The following is a 16370-nucleotide window of genomic DNA, read 5'->3' on the forward strand; positions in this document are numbered from 1 at the left end:
TACTACTCATGCATTATAATATTACTGTGCTAATCTATGTTTTACAGTATTATTATCTAACACTATTTTACAGGTTCGACCCGATCGGTCGACCGAACAGGAGGATCGGTCGACCGAACCAGGTCAACCCAAAGCAAGTATCAGTTCAGAGAAAAATAGAGTATAATCCGGTCAAAGCTTGATCGGTCGACTGAACCAGAGGATCGGTCGACCGATCCATGGTGACTCAGCACTGGCCAGCTCATTAGCACCGATCAGTAGGAAAAGGAAAAAGGCTGATCGGTCGACCGAACCGGAGGACCGGTCGACCGATCCAATCAAAATTAAACAACATTAAATGAAGATCTCAGCTAATTGTGACGAACAGGGAAAAGATCCTGTTCGGTCAACCGAAATGCATGATCGGTCGACCGAACCCTTAAAGAGCAATTACTACGAAAGATCGAGCCCGCGTCAGACTCCAGCCTGGAAGGAAGCACTACAAGAAAAACCCTCATAGACATCGGTGGAACAACAACAGTTTTAAGCAAAAACCGATGTCTTTGAGTATTTTACACCGGTTTTTCCAAAAACCGGTGTCTATGAGCGCAGATTTTCGCTCATAGACATCGGTTTTTTAGGCGATGTCTATGAGCATCTTTTTTCGTTAATAGACACCGATTTTAACAATGGTTTTTAAACCCCGGTGTTAATGAACTAAAATAATTTAATTTAATTTTTCCACCAATACTTAGCCAAAATTTACAACACTTCACTCTTCCCTCCAAACCTAAACCTAGAGCGTCGTCCACCGTATACACTTCACTCTTCACTCAGCCTCACCTCCCTCTTCTCCTCTCCATGCTCTCTGTGGAGACAGATCTAAGATATCCCGAGATCCAGTCGTTATCGGATCTTCCTGTCGATGAGGTAAACTTCCTTCCTTGACCCAAGATCTAGGCGATTTCTTCGCCGCAATGTACCTCTCTTGTGTTTTCCGTCGAGAACCAAGGACCTACGATTCTAGATCTACTATTTTTATCTTCAGATTATTGCTTAAAGCTAATGTGTTTGAGTTTTTTTTTCATTATCTTGTTAGTCCAACATTGCATCAGATCGAGCTGCCTTTCCGATCTTGTTGCTTCGTCTGGTAATTTCTCTTTTCTACTTCCAGATCTATACGATTTCTCTGCTACATTTAGTTTAATTTCTCCTCGGATCCATCTTGTATTAGTTTTGCAAATTGTGACCTATTGTTTTCACATGCGGAAGGAAGAACTTGCTTTTTTCCATTTAGCGTTTGCTACTTATTCACTCGTAGCTGAATGACATGAGAAGTCAACGTACTTGTGTGTGCAAATATATTCTTCCAAAAGATGATCGGACGATTGCCTGAGAAGTGGTCGTCGAAATGCTTGACAGGAAAAATGGGGAGAACGATGTGACCATCAAGATCTTGTACTGCGGAATCTGCCACTCCGACCTCCACTCCGTCAAGAACAGGTGGCAAAACTCCGTCTACCCGATCGTGCCTGGGTAATTTTAGTTATGCATCAATATCTTGGGCTCCCTCTGTTTTCATTTTGATTAACGTCTGGCGAAATTTGTCGGCGCTGCAGTCACGAGATCGTCGGCGTTGTCACCGAGGTGGGAGGCAAGGTGGGCAGGTTCAAGTTGGGCGACCATGTCGGCGTCGGCTGCATGGTCAACTTCTGCCGCAGCTGCCACTAGTGCGCGCGGCACGACGAGAACTATTGCCCCGGCATGATCGTGACCTGCAACGCCACCGAGGCCGACAGCACCGTCACCTACGGCGGCTACTCCGACTCCATCGTGGTGGAGGGGCACTTCGCGGTGAAGTTCCCAGCGGGCATGCCGCTCGACCGCAGCGCTCCTCTGCTCTGCGCCAACATCACGGTCTACAACCCCATGAAGCGCTTCGGGTTAGATGTCCCCGGGAAGCACATCGGAACATCGGAGTGGTGGCCCTCGGCGGACTCGGCCACGTCACCATCAAGTTCGGCAAGGCCATCGGTGAGAAGGTGACGGTGATCAGCACGTCGCCGAGCAAAAGGCAGGAGGCCGTCAAGCGGCTGGGCGCCGACCAGGGCCGTCTCAAGATTCCTTGAGGCCCTAGGTAAAAAAAATAAATTAGTTATTAAAAAGAATTAAATATCATTTTTTAAAAAAACTAATTTTTGATATAAAATTTAGTTTTCTAACGGGTATTTTGATAATAATTTTATTTTCTATTAATAAAATTATTAAATTATTTAATCTTTTTAGTTAGAATATCAAATAGACTTTATTATTTAATCTTTTGAGGTGATAAAAAAATTTCTAATTCATATTATTATCGAGAAATAAAAAGAAAGAGCGAGAAAGAAATATTATCGGCAAAGGAAGTGATCCGGTAGTAAGAGCAGGCCCCCCCCTTCAGGCAAAGTCAACGCCAAGTTAAAGTCACCGGAGCAGCCGCTCATCCGAGGAGAGTGTGGTCCGACCGGACGGACGACCGTAGACGGCCGGCCCGACCGGACTGCCGGCCGCCCGATGGAATCGAATACCCGGAAGGGTCCGGCCGGCTCGCACTTATAGTTGGAAGACCCTGTCAAATCGGGGTTCCGACGCTCAGTTAAAAAGGTCACGGACCGAGCTGACCTTTTGACCGGTCACAGTCATAAAGCGCCCCTGTTTATTCGCCTCCACCAAGCACAGGTAAACCATTGCGTATGTCCGGTCGGATGTTTAGGGAGATGTCCGCTCGGACGACAAGTTTTGGAGCAAGGAAAAAGACCCGAGGATTTCTCCTCTGACAACCGGTAGGTTTCACGTGTGTGTCATGCTCCAAATCTCGTGACAGGGGATTCTGTTGTCCCATCGAGGGCATGCTTTGACTGTAGCGATATGGGTCAGGTAAGTTTTCTGACAGCCACATACCTAGGAAAGGACAGGTAAGCTTTCTGACAGCCGCATACCTAGGAAAAGACAGAAGACACTTATGCACCTAGGTACGTGTGCCCAGACCCTTCATAGCTCTATATAAAGAACCTCAGGTTTCGCCGGAGAGGTACGTATTCTGAGATTTTGGAAGCCACTTTGTTCATCGTAGCTTACCTGACTTGAGCGTCGGAGGGCCGTCGCCGGGACACCCCTCCCGGCTCGGTTTTGCTGCAGGTTCACCGGAGCACTCGAGGATCCAGCAGGGAGCGCCGCATCCCCAGCGTTCGTTGACTCTTGGTTCGAACAGGATCAAATTGGCGCCGTCTGTGGGAACGCTCCTGCATTCGAACCAGAACAATGGACGAGGCTGGACGACAACACACGGTGGCGCTTTCAACAGAAGAACTCGACGCTCTGGTCGAGATGAGGGCCGCCAAACTTGTGGAGCAGAAACAGAAAGCCGCGGCCGAGCGGCCGGAGCAACAAGCAACATCTGCGTCAGGTGGCCGAGCGGAAGCACCTCCGGCCACCGTCGCATTCCACCGGGCCTTATTTCGCACCCCTGAAGCCATACCAGCCCGAAGAGATAGAGGATCTTCTTCAGATGAAATGCCAAGGCGGGATGACAGGAAGGGGAAAGCTCCCCGAGCGGACTCCTCCCCCGAGCGGATCAATCGCCAATTTTCGGAGGCTATTCTGCAAGACCCTCTGCCCAAGCACTACGTGGCTCCGACGATCGGCGAGTACAATGGAACAACGGACCCGGATGATCATCTGGGTAAGTTTGATAACACAGCTACACTCCATCAATATACAGATGGAGTAAAGTGCCGCGTCTTCCTTACAACTCTCTCGGGATCGGCCCAACGGTGGTTTCGGAGGTTGCCGGACGGATCCATCACTAGCTTCAAGGACTTCCGAACGGCCTTCCTCCACCACTTCGCCAGCAGTCGGCGTTATCAGAAGACAAGTGTCAGCTTGTTTGCCATCAAGCAAGAGTCGAGAGAATCGCTTCGAGCCTACATCCAGCGATTCAACCAAGTGGCGATGGATATCCCAACAGCCACATCGGAAACGATGATGAATGCCTTCACGCAAGGCCTTGTGGACAGGGACTTCTTCCGGTCACTCATCCGAAAGCCGCCCCAAGATTATGATCATATGCTGCACCGGGCCAATGAATACATAAACGTGGAAGAAGCACAAGCCGCCCGGAAAAAGGAAACTCCTACCGAACGGGCACCTATTCATGCCGAGCGGAAACAGCACGCCGCTCAGCAGCCCCCTAGGGGACCGAGAGCCGAAGCAATTCGATCCCCCCACGCCAGATCGCACGTACAAGAAGTGGCTGCCGCTCGGCCCAAGCCAAAGAAGAGGTGGACCCCTATGTTCTGCACCTTCCACCAGACGGATACGCACAACACAAGGGATTGTCGAAGTCTTCCCTTCGTGGTCAATCCCGTTCCCAGGAAAGCCGAACGACGGTCTCCTCCCATCGACAGGAGACAAAGGACCCATGAAGCCGACCGGCCCCGCACCGAAAGGCGACATCAACAGACACCCGATCGGCACAGATCTCCAAGACAGGAGAATCGCCGGGCGTCCAGAGAACGGTCGCGACCGTCCACTCGGGAAGAGGAAAACAGGAGTAATACTTCCCGGGGCGAGATCAACGTTATTGCTGGAGGGCCGACCGGAGGAGACTCCAACCGAGCCAGAAAGGCGGGCGTTCGGCAGCTACAGATCCACGCAGTCGGCTGTAGCCAAGAGCGGGCAAGTGGACCGGAAATCACTTTCGGTCCCGGAGACTTGGAAGGAGTAGAAGTGCCCCACGATGACGCTCTGCTCATTAAAGCGGTAATAGCAAATTATACTATTCACCGCATATTTGTTGACACAGGGAGCTCGGTCAACATCATATTCAAGAAGGCGTTCGATCAGCTGCAAATTGATCGTGCCGAGCTGCTGCCCATGACGACCCCGCTCTACGGGTTTACGGGCAACGAAGTTCAGCCGGTCGGACAGATCCGGCTGGCTACCTCACTGGGAGAGGAGCCGCTCAGGAGAACTAGGACAATAAACTTCGTGGTGGTCGACTCTCCCTCGTCCTACAACGTTATTTTGGGACGACCGGCGCTCGGGGAATTCCGAGCAGTTGTCTCAACTTTCCACCAGAAGATAAAGTTCCCCGTGGAGGACAAAGTAGGAGAAGTACGTGGAGATCAGCTAGCAGCTCGGCGGTGCTATATAGAGATGGTCCGAGCAGAGGCTTGCTCCGCTCGGAAGGCGCCCCGAATTGAGGTACACGCCATAACCGAGAAACCTCCTGCTTTAATTTACGATGAAAAGGAGGAAGTTCAGATCCATCCGACCCGATCGGAGGCCACGACTTTTATCGCTTCTGATCTGGAGGAGGAGCAGAAGGAGGAGCTGATCCAATGCCTTCAACGAAATCATGATGTTTTCGTCTGGTCGACACATGAGTTGCCCGGAATTTCGCCGAGCCTAGCGCAGCATGAGTTGCATGTCCGACCGGACGCTAGGCCAGTGAAGCAGAGAAAAAGGGACTTCAGCGCCGAGCAGAATACCATCATCCGGGCGGAAGTAGAAAAACTTCTGGAGGCCGGCCACATACGTGAGGTGCAGTTCCCGAGCTGGCTGGCCAATGTGGTATTGGTCTCCAAGCCGGGCGGCAAGTAGAGAGTCTGCATCGACTTTCGGGACTTAAACAAAGCATGCCCCAAGGATTTTTATCCCTTGCCCCGGATAGATCAACTGGTGGACTCTACAGCCGGTTGTGAATTGATTTGCATGCTCGACGCATACCAAGGCTATCATCAGGTACCGCTCGCTCGCGAAGATCAAGAAAAGGTTAGCTTTGTGACTGCCGACGGCACGTATTGCTACAATGTGATGACGTTCGGATTAAAGAATGCTGGGGCCACCTATCAACGCTTGATGAATAAGGTGTTCAGGGAGCAAATCGGGCGGAATCTAGAAGTCTATGTGGACGACATTCTTATTAAATCCGCCCGAGCGGCCGATCTTTTCAAGGATATGGAAGAAACCTTCCGAACGCTGCGCAAATATGGAATCAAGTTAAATCCCCAGAAGTGCCTGTTCGGAGCTAAAGGAGGGCGTTTCTTGGGGTACATAGTGACCGAGCGGGGAATCGAAGCAAATCCCAGCAAGGTGAAGGCCCTGCAAGACATGCTGCCCCCAAGAAATACAAGAGAAGTGTAAAGGTTGACCGGTCGGATAACTGCTTTGTCCAGATTCATCTCCAAAACCGCCGACCGGAGCCTTCCATTCTTCAAGATTCTGCGCAAGGCTACTAAGTTCCAGTGGGATGAAGAATGCGATCGAGCGTTCGGAGAATTGAAGACATATCTTAATTCTCTGCCAGTGTTAGCCAAGCCGATCGGGGGTGAGTCACTTTATATTTATTTGTCGTCAACCGAGTATCTGTAGGCTCAGCACTTGTGAGGGCAAGCGGTGAAGAGCAGCCATTTTAAAAGATGCTGAATCTCGTTACACCGGGCTCGAGAAGTTGGCCTTTGCTTTGGTTCTAGCCGCTCGGCGCCTTCGACCGTATTTCTTGGCTCACACCATCATTGTCCGGACGAACAGTCCACTCGGAAGAGTACTGTTAAATCCAGAAGCGTCCGGACGGCTCATCAAGTGGACGACAGAATTAAGTGAATTTGACATCCAGTATCAGCCCCGCTCGGCGATCAAAGCCCAATCCTTGGCTGATTTTGTGACCGAAGTGCAAAGGCCAGAGCCGGAAGCTATGTGGAGAATATATGTGGATGGGTCCTCCACTCGGCTCGGAAGTGGGATTGGAATATTGCTGCTCTCACCCCAAGAAGAGAAGATGCACCTATCCGTCCGGCTGGATTACAAAGCTACCAACAACGAAGCAGAATATGAGGCCCTCATAGCCGGATTACAGGCAGCCCGGCATGTGGGTGCCGGTCGGGTGACTCTCTATTCGGATTCACAGTTGGCCGCTCAGCAACTTTCTGGTACCTTTGAAATTAACAGCGCTCGGCTTAAGCTCTACGCTGAAGCCTTTGAAAAACTCAGAGCCACTTTCCGAGAGGTCCTTATTCAAAAAATTGCCCGAACGGAGAACCATGCAGCAGATGACTTGGCCAAGCTAGCAAGTTCTATAGTGCCAGTCACCATTCAGCAACCTATTGAGAAAGTATTGCTGGTAGCGCACGTCGACCGGATGGAAAGCCTTACGTTTCCCAACGACTGGAGGACACCCATTATAGAGTTCCTTCGCTCAGGAGTCACACCGGCCGATCAGGAGGAAGCCCAGCTGCTCAGGAGGAGGGCCGGTCGGTTCACCCTTATCGATGATCAGCTCTACAAGAAGGCTTTCTCTCGCCCATTGTTGAAATGTGTGAGCTCGGAAGATTCGGCTTACATCCTCCAGGAGGTACATCAAGGATCGTGCGGAGGACATCCGGGCGGACGATCACTAGCCAAGAAGATTTTGCTAGCTGGATACTTTTGGCCGACCTTACAAATGGACTCCGCTCGGACAGTATCTACGTGTCTTTCATGCCAGAAGTATCACAATTTCTCTCACCGACCGGCAGAGGAGATGAAAGCATCAACCGTTTCATGTCCGTTCGATCAATGGGGAATGGATATTGTGGGTCCATTTCCAATGGCGACCGGGCAAAGGAAATTTTTGCTGGTAGCGGTCGATTATTTCTCCAAATGGGTAGAAGCCGAGCCACTAGCCAGGATCACCGAACAGATGGTCAAAAAGTTCATATGGCAACACATCATCTGTAGGTTCGGTATCCCTCGCCGATTGGTTTCTGACAACGGGCGGCAATTCATAGGGAAGGTGCTGGAAGATTGGTGCAAAAGCTACGGCATCGAGCAACACTTCACGTCCGTGGCGTACCCCCAAAGCAACGGTCAAGCCGAAGTAGCCAACCGGGAAATTCGCTCGGCTCGACCACGTGGGAGGAAGTTGGCCGGATGAAGTGCCGGGTGTTTTATGGGCCATCCGGACGACTCCTAAAGAAGGAACGGGCGTTACACCTTTTCATCTGGTGTACGGCGGTGAAGCGGTCATTCCAGTTGAAGTCGGCGTAGAGTCCGTCCGGGTCCAGTGTTATGATGAAGTCAACGCCGAGCGGAGGAATATGGAGCTGGATATGGTTGACGAAGAGCGTGCCAAAGCATTCGTTCGGCTGATGGCGTACCGTCAACGAATGAAGCAAAACTACAACCGGCGCGTCGTTCCCCGATCATTCCAGGTCGGCGACCTTGTCTGGAAGAAAGTCAAGCCGGTAGGCGACATCGGCAAGCTTGAAGCTCCGTGGGCGGGTCCCTTCAAAATCACCGAGAAGCTCCGCTCGGGCGCGTATTATTTGGAAGACGAGGACGGTCGGCAGCTAGATAGGTCGTGGAGCGAAAACCACCTCCAGCCTTACCGGGCGGGGTGAAAGGTGTGCCTATGTAAATCATCCTGTGTACGTCTTTCGACTGAATACTTGAAATGTAGAGATGAAAAGTCAAAAGAACGAATATAAGGCATCGGCATCAAGGAAAGAAGGCCCCGCGCCGCTCGGCCGGAGGTAAAAGGGTCGAACCGAGCGCGTGAGTATCGAAGGCCCCGTACCGTCTGGACGGAGGGAAATTAGCCGAGCCAAAGTGCTCGATGAAGCAGATCCTGAGCCGTTCGGCTAAGCGTGCGTTCTCCAAGTCGGGCGAAAGGTGCGCTAAATACAAATTTATATACTTCTTGACCGCCTATGTACTTGCGATGCAGGAAGTAGAAAGAGGAAAGCACATCGAGTATTCTCTGCTGAAAGGAAGGCCAAGGTCGCTCGACCTGGCAAGGAGTTGGCCTTAAAGCCGACGAGCTCCGTCGTTAAAGATCGAGAGCCGCGCCGACCGGCTATAAACATCCGCACCGACGAGCTCCGTCGTTAAAGATCGAGAGCCGCGCCGACCGGCTATAAACATCCGCGCCGACGAGCTCTGTCGTTAAAAATCGAGAGCCGCGCCGACCGGCTATAAACATCCGCGCCGACGAGCTCCGTCGCTAAAGATCGAGAGCCGCGCCGACCGGCTATAAACATCCGCACCGACGAGCTCCGTCGTTAAAGATCGAGAGCCGCGCCGACCGGCTATAAACATCCGCGCCGACGAGCTCCGTCGTTAAAAATCGAGAGTCGCGCCGGCGTCTAAAAATAATCCGAGAGGAATATCGTCGACACGGCAATCACCCGCAGCCGATATTGTTAACCCGACGCTAAGTTCCGCTCAGACTCGAGGTATAAAAGGTTCTGGTCGGCCTATAACGAGCAAGTCTTGCTAGCAACACAGAATGATATTCGGTCGCACGGAAGGGCTGGGGAAAATACTTCAAGAATGCACCGGTATTAGCAAGACTTCAAAAAGCACCGGTATTAGCAAGTGGACAGTGCAATAAGATATAATACACGAAAGGAAAACATTTCATTAAAATTAAAAACCTTAGGCCGAGTGGCCTAAGTACAAAAAAAAATTCATGTTCAGCCGAGCGGCGAAATTACAAGAATTACTCAATGTAGTCGTAGAGGTCCCTCGGAATGTTGCTCAAGAGCTCCATTTGATCGCCGGCCGGAATATTGGTGGACGCCGGAAGAAGGCCCTTCGACTTCAGATAGGTCATAGTAGCCGTCATGGCCAAGTCGAAAGCCGAGTACATCCGCTCGCAAATTTTCTCCGAGAACTCGGGCGATCGGATGTGGCTTTGTCGGAGAGCGGCGACTCGGCTCGGCTCAGCATCGTGGTATTCTTTGAAGGTTGCCTGGGAGCTTGTGAGGGCCTCATTCAGACTTTCAATCTTCTCCGCATCGGCCGAGCGGCCTGCCTTCTCCCGGTCGAGCTGCTCCGTCAGCTCCTTTATCTTCAACTCCAGGCCCCGGGCCTCTACGTTTTTCTTCTCCAGATCGGAGATGGCTGTGTTCTTCCGAGTGGTGGCCAGAGTTATCTTCGTGTCAAGCGACTTGACTTGTCGCTCCGACTCGGCTAGGGCGTGGGCCTGGTCAGCTGTTTTCTTCTGCTCAGCAGCCAGCAGAGTTTGAGCTTTCTTCAGCTCTTTTTGCAGCTCGGAGTAGGAAGGGCCTTGGGAGCCGCTCGGACCGCCAGCCGCCCTTAGTTGCCTTATCTCCTCGTCCGCCATAGCCAGGCGGCTGGAAACTGCTATCTCTTCCACCCATCTCTGAAGCAAGACGCATTTGTTAAAAGCCGGGCGGAAATATTCAGACAAAACTTCAAAAAGCAACAAACTTACCCTCGTAGCCGCTTGCATATGGTTGTTGGCTAAGTTCTGGAGAGGGATCATTGCTACTCGCGCCCGAGTGTCGGCCCACATCTCAGCGAGAGGCCCTTTCAAAGTAATGGTGTGCTCGGGCGCGGTGGGCCGGTCGGCTTCTGGTAGCAACTCTTCAGTTGGAAGATGAAGAGTAACTCGTATTGTGCGGCCGTGACCAGGGATCGCCCGACCGGGATCAGAAGCTGGCGCAGAAATTCGCGAATGGACGGTCGAGCGTTGGACTGAACGGCGAGCAGGGGGGAGAGTGTCGACCGGAGTAGCCTCAACCGGAGTAGGCAGCTCGTCCCAGTCAGAAGGCGTCCGATCGGACGAGATGGTCTCGGGCACTGGCGCCTTGCCTTTAGCAGTCGCAGCGGCCCGGTCGGGGGGTTGGACCGCGGAGGTAGCCGAGCGCAGCGGAGTCTCCACCCGGCGCCTCTTTTGCAGTGGCTGTTCCTCCTCCCGAACGGATCCTTCCTCGGTGGCCGTTGGTTCCCTGGAGGGGGCAGCTCCGCTGGCCGCCTGCTGTTGAGAGGTCGGAGCGGCCGATTCAGCCTGGGTGCCGCTCTCTCCTTCGTGTGAACCGACCGGCTTAATGCCCAGCGCCTCCATTTCCTTGGCCGCCGCGGCCTCCAGCGCCGCTGTTTTTCTCTTTAGAACGCCGGACATCACCGAGTCCATGACGATTTCAGCTGCATGAAAAGAAGAAGAAATCAGTTAACAATTAAAGTAAGTGCCCAAGCAAAATTCTTACCGAAGCCGGTCGGAAGTGGGGTCCATATAGGACTCAGCCCAAAAATGTACATCACTCCCTCGTGAAGAAGTTTGTTGATGTCAAGCCGCAGACCGGTTAGTACATTTGCGGTGTGAAGATAATCCGGTCGGGTCTTGAATTTCTTCAACTCGGGAGTAGGAGGTAGACTGACCTGCCACTGGGTCGGGAAGTTTGGCTGACTGGGCATGCGGATGTAGAAATAATAGTCCTTCCAATGTTTATTGGAAGTGGGTAGTTTATTGAAGAAGACCAGACCGGGCCTAGCTTGGAACATAAAGGTGTCCGGCTCTTCTTGTTTAGGATAATAGAAATAAAAAAAGACCTCCGGGCGGAGGGGAATGTTATGGATCTTAAACAAAACGACAACACCGCAGAGGAGACGGAAGGTATTTGGTACTAAACTTCCGAGCGGCACGCCAAAATAATTACAAACGTCTACTATGAAAGGATGCACGGGGAACCGCAGACCGGCGGTAAATTGGTCGCGGAAGACACAGAAACCGCCGCGCGGCGGTCGGTGTGGCCGAGCGGCGGGACCAGCTAGGCGAACTTCGAAATCCTCGGGAATTTCGAAATTGTCAGCCAAAATATCAAAATCCCGTTGTTCGAAACGGGACCGCATGGTAGTATACCATGGGCCTAGGGATTGTTTTTCGGGATGAGAGGAACTGGCCATGATCCGGATAGGAGAAATCACAAAAGGAAGTTCCAAAGACGAAGAAATGGAATTTCAAAGACTGGAGCTAGGGGAAGAAAGGCGAATTCGATACCGAAAAGGAAGGAGGAAAGCTCTAAAACCTTACTGGAGGGAGATGGATCGAGGAGAGGCGCCGGAGAGCGTCAGAGGGCAGCAACAAGATCGCCGGAGCTCCAAAGCGCAGAGAGCAGCAGTAGAGGTAATGGAGGCGTGTGAAGGTGAAAAGGAAACGAAGAGTTTATAGGGTGAGGGCCGGGCGGTCTCCACCGTTGGATCCAGGTCACGGGAATCAAAGCACACATCTAGCCGTTTATTTCGAACTGCTTCGATCACATCACAATATCATGCAACCGCCTCCGTACTCTGGTGGCCTTGCTCCACGTGGCAGTCAATCATTCGGAGCATTTAATGAAGGTATGATCGGCCTTGATGGCGAAGATTGGCGCAAAACGCGAGGAGATCCGGTGAAGGCCATCATTAATTCATTCAAGGATATTTCTACGGCTGACCGAGCGGATAGTATTGGCGTTGAGGAGCCGTTCGGCTAGACTCACAGTCCAGTCAGTCGGACTATTCGCCTCCCTCGACTAGACTTGAAGGGGAGGCAAGTGATCCGGTAGTAAGAGCGGGCCCCCCCCTTCAGGCAAAGTCAACGCCAAGTTAAAGTCACCGGAGCAGCCGCTCATCCGAGGAGAGTGTGGTCCGACCGGACGGACGACCGTAGATGGTCGGCCCGACCGGACTGCCGGCCGCCCGATGGAATCGAATACCCGGAAGGGTCCGGCCGGCTCGCACTTATAGTTGGAAGACCCCGTCAAATCGGGGTTCCGACGCTCAGTTAAAAAGGTCACGGACCGAGCTGACCTTTTGACCGGTCACAGTCATAAAGCGCCCCTGTTTATTCGCCTCCACCAAGCACAGGTAAACCATTGCGTATGTCCGGTCGGATGTTTAGGGAGATGTCCGCTCGGACGACAAGTTTTGGAGCAAGGAAAAAGACCCGAGGATTTCTCCTCTGACAACCGGTAGGTTTCACGTGTGTGTCATGCTCCAAATCTCGTGACAGGGGATTCTGTTGTCCCATCGAGGGCATGCTTTGACTGTAGCGATATGGGTCAGGTAAGTTTTCTGACAGCCACATACCTAGGAAAGGACAGGTAAGCTTTCTGACAGCCGCATACCTAGGAAAAGACAGAAGACACTTATGCACCTAGGTACGTGTGCCCAGACCCTTCATAGCTCTATATAAAGAACCTCAGGTTTCGCCGGAGAGGTACGTATTCTGAGATTTAGGAAGCCACTTTGTTCATCGTAGCTTACCTGACTTGAGCGTCGGAGGGCCGTCGCCGGGACACCCCTCCCGGCTCGGTTTTGCTACAGGTTCACCGGAGCACTCGAGGATCCAGCAGGGAGCGCCGCATCCCCAGCGTTCGTTGACTCTTGGTTCGAACAGGATCAGGAAGGTAAAGATGTTTTCTCCGAGTATCATCGGTGAGGAAGGAGAAACATGCAAAATCGCAGGATTTTTAAGAAATATTGAGGAGTAAAGAATTCATTAGGTTTTATAAGAATAGTATTACTAATTGCAAAATAAAATGGAAATCGGAGTAATAATAAAAAAAGAAAGAAATATGTCAATTTAAAAATGAATTATATTTAAGGCAAAATAAAATCTCATATAAAATTATGATAGGCAATTAATGAGGAAATAAAGATAACTACAAGGTATAAATAGGAAGCGGAATTGATAATGAATTAATTGACAATGTGTCATTAATGAATTAGCAATTCATTAGCAAGACATTTATAATTAATTAATATTAATGATGCTAATTTATTTTTTTCAATATCTTTAATTAATTAATCAGTGGGCCCCAATAAAATTGGGGCCCTAGGCATAGGCCTTGAGCCGGGCCTGGCGCTGACGCTTTCCTGGTCAGCAAAGACCCAGATGAGATGAAGGCCGCTTGGGGACCATGGACGGCATAATCATCTCAGCAGCTCATGATGTAACTCCATGGTTGTTTCTTCTCAAAACTTCGGGACAAATGATGTGCACCATTGAAGCCATTCGAGATCTATGTTTTCCCCTTACTTCTAGGTAATATTAATTAATCACAAATGCCATCACATAGCAATATATATTTGTTATGATCATTATTTCTAATGGCATTGGTATTTAATTTGATGAAGTTCAGGTGGGAAATCTATCGTAGGGAGTATAAGTGGTGGGATGAAGGAGACTCAGGAGATGATAGATTTTGCAGGTCTGGTAGCTGAATGACATGATGTCAGCCTTAATTTACATGATGCACAGTGTTTTTGCTAAGTCATAGTTCAAATGACTTCATCTTGACTCATTTTAGTAATTTGTAGACAATCTTAGCAACTATTTATGAGTCTAAAATTTCACTCAATTACAAGAAGTGGGTGTATTGTTTGGGAAGAGTTCAACATTTTTAGACATCCATTTACTTTCACACACTGTCATTAAATTCACCATTGTTCCTTGTGTGTTCATTGATTTGTTATAAACATTTCAACCTTCTCTTTTATGATGACAAAACACAAGTTATGACATATTATATATTGCTCGACCAGCTTATTCTATTTTTGGCATGTTTCTGGAATGAGTTAGCTGTATTATGTCATTTCATGTTATGCTAATGGGCCCTCAAACTTTAAATACCATCTATTCTCAATTATGAGAATGTAAATTCTGTGCTTAGCACTATATATTTAATAAATATTTCATGTTCACTTTTTAATATTTAATTATTTGCAAATTTTTGTCAGGTGTTTTTTGTTCTGTATTAATAGATAGCATTATCCCAGTTAAGACCCATTAATGAAAGTCCATAATCTAATTTGCACGCATGACTTGAATCATTGGAATAGTAATCATTATCTATAGCATTTGACTTTAGTCCCCTTTCTGTTTGTTTAAGTTTATGCACTTGTACCAATAATAATATTGTTGTTTAGTACAAAGCAGAATGTTACAGTCTATGCTTGCGATTGTAATGAAGAGGTCCTTAGAAAAGAAGAAGAGATGATAGCCACTGGAAGTGTTATTTCTCTAGTGCCTCGGTTCTTCACTTTCTTGCTTGATGTCTCTGTAAATGATTTCCCTAATTGGTTATTCTGCACTTCTTGTAGAAGATAGTGTGAATAAATTATTTTATATATTCCAAGAAAAATCATAATAATCTACTATACATCATGCATCACTATATTTAGCTTCTTTCAAAACAGTTGTCTTATAACAGATTATTTCAAATGTGCAGATTAAAGAAGCTGAGCAAACAAGTAAAAATTACCAGCAAAATGTTACTTATCTCATTTTCAATCTCTATTTTAGTAGAATTTACAGCATCTTTAATTTCCCTTATGTAAGCAACAAACTGCTTTATATCCATATTGACTATTTTATTCTATTCAGGTAAGAGAACTAGAGAATCAATTAAATGGTGAGAGGACAACCAAGAAGGATGTTGCAAAGTTCCCAAAGCCTCCAGTGACTCCTTTAAGATGGAGGCCTCCTTTACAAAGAATCACCAATCAGTTGTCACCCTCAGGACATCAAACAAGCAGAGGTGCCCATCCGGTAATAGATAAAGAGAATTGTCTATTAACAAATAAAACTATTGAGGAAGATTTAGTTAAATCTCTGCACAGAGCAAGAAGGATAACTTTGGCACCAGTAAGAAGAATATTTGTGTACTATCTATTACCTTTTGATGTTGTAAGAAGAATAGTTATGTGTAATTTGTGGATACTGACTTGATGTGCACAATATCTATTATCTTTTTATGTTGTAAGAAGAATATTTATGTGTTGGTTATATGGATATTGACTTGGTGTGTTTAGATACATCGATGCATTTTTATTTGTGATTTTCTTAGTGAATTAATAATATTAACTTAATTTTATGATGTGCTTGGTGATAATATTGGTTTTTCACTATTTCAGAAATTGAATTTGTGTTGTTAAACAATACTGATATTACATCAGTTTTCCACCGCTGCAAAACCGGTGTCATTAACTAATATTACATCGATCGTATACCGCTACCAAAACTGGTGTTATTAACATATAATATTACATCGGTTTTACACCCGATGTCGTTAAGTGATATTACACCGGTTTTAACCCGATGTCTAAAATGACAGACCTTTTACATCGCCTTCATAGACATTGGTCGAAAATGTAATAGACATCGGTGGAAAACCGATGTCTATGAGGGTTTTTGTTGTAGTGAAGGGAGCGGGTTCGGTCGACCGAACAGAGGGATCGGTCGATCGAACACCCAAGGTACCTATAAATTGAGGCTCGAAGTCTGAGGTCAGTACAACTCTTCTGATAATCTAAAAAGCTCTTCCTCATGTACGGATTGTGCTACACATCTTCAACAGCTCAACAAGTCACTCTGTCCAGAAGTACCAACCAAGCTACATCCTACGCATATTATTGTCGGTATATTTATTTTCATATTGCACTTAAATTAAAATAAGATAGTAGGAGTGTTACTATCTTATTTCATTGTACTTGTACGATCTGCTTCTTTTCGAAGATTTCAGAAAGAAGAGTTTTAGTGCTTTGCCCATCGGCGCGGTCAAGGACCGCGGGCCTTCGAGTAG

General features: G+C 48.6%; 1 pseudogene; it reads left to right on the plus strand.

The window, feature by feature from the left end:
- Positions 1 to 1370: 1370 nt before the first annotated feature.
- On the plus strand, positions 1371 to 14014 carry LOC122002231 (annotated as a pseudogene).
- The last annotated feature ends 2356 nt before the right edge of the window (positions 14015 to 16370 follow it).

The sequence above is a fragment of the Zingiber officinale genome, chromosome 1A (genome assembly GCF_018446385.1).
Source record: "Zingiber officinale cultivar Zhangliang chromosome 1A, Zo_v1.1, whole genome shotgun sequence".
Lineage (NCBI taxonomy): Eukaryota > Viridiplantae > Streptophyta > Magnoliopsida > Zingiberales > Zingiberaceae > Zingiber > Zingiber officinale.